A 3,470-nucleotide genomic window follows, 5' to 3' on the forward strand; every position below is an offset into this window, starting at 1 on the left:
CACACACACACACACATATAAGTGAAAAAACGTAAAGTAGGGAGCTTATGTTTATTTTAGTATTTATATATATATATTAAGGCTTTAGAAACCCTTCCCACACTCTTGCAATGTTCTAAACTCTTAAACCTATGTCATTTTAACAACATAGTACTGTATATGTAACTACTAAATTTTACTCACCAGCTCTGCAGAACACAGCAACAGCTCTCGTTCTGGTTCGACTCTGTTCTGGTCTAAACCAGTTCGTTTCTGCAGACCTAACCTGCAGTGACGAAGCTCACAATAATATTGTCAACTCCTAAATCTACAAATTTTAATAACATACTTATATGTAGCTAATAAATTTTACTTACAAGGGCGTTCCCAGAGCTCTCGGGTTCACCGCTGAGTCTGGAGATCCAGTTCTGGTCTGGTTCAGTGCAGCTCTTGAGCGTCAAAGCAAATGGGGGGGGGGGGGGGGGCACACCGGCGGGGGCCGCTGGTGTGGGACTGTAGGTGGTCCAATTGAGTCCAATCTGGATGAAAAAAGTCCAGATGGGCTACAAAAAACAACTCCGGACCTTCAGCGCGTGTCCACACTTATAAGTCTTTGTGGGTGGACTACCAGCTCTCAAGATTCACCGATGGGTCTGGAGGTCTGGTTCTGATCTGGTTCTGGTCCGGTTCAGTGGGTTAAGTGTGGCTTTACTGCATCCACTGGGCATCGATCAGATCAAAACTTCACCTTTTTTTTTTTTTTCAGCCGAAGGAAATGGGGCTTCTGGGTGAGGCCCTATTGCCTTTTGGGAAATGTGGTCGTTATTAACAGGAATATAGTTGAGGCTTACTGAGGGAAAACTACAAAATGGCAGCACCTGTCTGAACTATTTTATTTTCTCCTTATTTTTTACTGTACAGTACTGTATCCAGTACTGTCCCAATCATGTGAGTCATATTAAAGTTGACAATCATGTCTCCTATATATAAAAAAAAAGTACAATATTATCGACTGTACGTCCTCAAACTGAGGTAGAGCGAGTCGGTGAAAGTTGAACCGTGAAATAGCGAGGGACTACTGTCCTTTCAAGCTCTGCTGGTTGGTTTAAGAAGTGCCGTCTGCGGTGAATCTGTACGAACATGGACTGACACATTTGCAACAACACCTGCAATCAAGACCAAGCAGCAAAGCCTCATTGATTCCACAGGTGCTCATTTGTGTGGCCAAGTGGGTAGCAAGCAGGTGCCTAATTTAAACTTTACAGGAATGGAAGAGGAGTCGATTTACCTCAGAAAAAATAAGGGTTTTATTTTTAGAACAGCTGCATCTAATGGGGCCTGGCAGGTACAGGAGGTGTCACATCTGTCGAGGCCCAGGTGATGCTCCAGCCCTCTGCTCCTCCCCACTCCTCGCCCGCTCCCCACCACTCAAATGACTCATACCGAAGATCAACAGTGTCATTTCTAATAAACCCTTCATCCTCGTCCTGCCACTTTCACTCAGTCCTGGTGATAGGTTCTTGCTAGTGGCCATTTTGTTCCACAACACAGAGAAAGAGTGGATGCATAATGTAAACGATGTAAAGAAGATAAATGCTCTGTCTAATGCTAAGACACTGGTTAGATTAATTATAATAATCCAGCTGCCTGACTAAAAATTTTGTTGTATGGAGACCATACATCTGAGAATGAGTGCCCCCATCTGGGACTAAAAAAGGACAGGGATTAGCAGTTGTGAGATTAGTGTATGTTCTGCAGATTTTCCTTCCATTGGGTAAAATAAAATAGCTGACACATTGAAATACTCTTCATTAAAACAACATTTTACTGTGCAGCACAATTTTTTACTTCCTCTTAAGTTACAACATACATCATTGCAACCTCTAATAGGAAACAAGTACTTAAAGTGAAGATTTTGTGTACAGCATCACTTCCTCTGTGCTTTGTTTCTGTAGTTTACTCCCGCCAATCCAGCCACCCAAGCAAAACTTACACCACCTTTTGTACAAGCTAAGTTGTTTTCCTCCTACTAATGTCCATTCTTTTGTTTAAACACTAATATAAGGGAGAGATTTAAGAGCTGCTTAAAAGACTGCTCTTTATGATTCACATTTTAGGGGTCCAAGTCAGTTTCCAGGCATCCATTGGAGCATAGAGCCCTGTTGTATCTGTTATGTTTTTTATTATTATTAATCCATTTTTTTTCTTCCGTAAATAAAAGTCACACTGCAGCCCGAACTGCAAGTAGTACAGTGATCCCTCACGTATCGCGAGGGTTACAATCCAGAGACCCTGTGATAGGGGAAAATCAGCAAAGTAGCTGCATTATATTTATTTTATTATTTATATATTATAAACCCTTCCCACACTCTTATTAACCTTTGCCACTCTCTTATGAACACTTCAGTGTTTCCCCTATCATTATACAAGCAGAGCCCCCTACGCTGTCAACAGAACCGAGCCTACTGAATCGAACTGCGTGTCGAACTGAACACCCCCTGCCCCCCTGATGTACGTGTAGTTCTAAGCTAGTGGCGCGCCATACAGGCGTGCTAGCTAAAACGTTAAAGGCAGCCTCTTCCCTCACAATGACCCCCTCCCCCGAAAAAAACAAAAACAAAAACTAACTGCCATTACAAACAGTGGGCAGCTCAGATGTGTCTCTGTGCCCCCTGACCCCCCACCCCTGTCGACAAAAAAACACGGATGAGATGAGCCATAGCACATTATCTAGAGGAAACACTGCACTTCATATGCTCTTAAACACTTAGGCGATGAAGCTGATGATGATGAACAGCATGTACAGTAAACTGTTTAAAAAAAAAAAAAAAAACTTTAATACAAAAATCTTTAATACAAAAAACTTTAATACAGGGGGCAGCACGGTGGCACAACTGGTAGAGCTGCTGCCTCTCAGCGAACAGGTCCCTGGTTCAAACCCCGGTCCAGGGGCCTTCTGGGTGGAGTTTGCATGTTCTCTCCGTGCATGCGTGGGTTTTCTCCGAGTACTCCGGTTTCCTCCCACAGACCAAAAACATGCACGTTAGGCTGATTGGTAACTCTAAATTGTCCCTAGGTGTGAGTGAGAGTGATTGGTTGTTTGTCTCGTTTGTCTCTATGTGGCCCTGTGATGGACTTGCGACCTGTCCAGGCTGTACCCCGCCCCTCGCACAGTGATTGCTGGACATGGGCACCAGCGACCCCCGTGACCCAAAATGGAATAAACGGGTAAAGATAATGGATGGATGGATGGACTTTAATACAGTGAATCCACAAAAAGTGAAATGAAATATAGTAAGGGACTACAGTATTGAGATGATAGGTTGGGTTTTTTTTATCTTCTTTCGGCTGCTTCCTGCGTTAGGGGTCGCCACAGCGAACTAAGTTCCACGAAGACTTGGCAGTTATTTTTACGCTGGATGCCCTTCCTGACGCAACCACAGACACTTTCTATCTATCTATCTATCTATCTATCTATCTATCTATCTATC

The 3,470-nt window shown here is 43.3% G+C and overlaps 1 protein-coding gene across 5 annotated transcripts in view; it reads left to right on the forward strand.

Annotated features, from left to right (window-relative positions):
- celf6 (CUGBP Elav-like family member 6) overlaps positions 1-3,470 on the forward strand; it is a 175,474-nt gene that overhangs the window by 124,696 nt on the left and 47,308 nt on the right. The window lies entirely within an intron of this gene.

The sequence above is a fragment of the Nematolebias whitei genome, chromosome 2, assembly GCF_014905685.2.
Source record: "Nematolebias whitei isolate Nwh7 chromosome 2, NemWhi1, whole genome shotgun sequence".
Classification (NCBI taxonomy): Eukaryota; Metazoa; Chordata; class Actinopteri; order Cyprinodontiformes; family Rivulidae; genus Nematolebias; species Nematolebias whitei.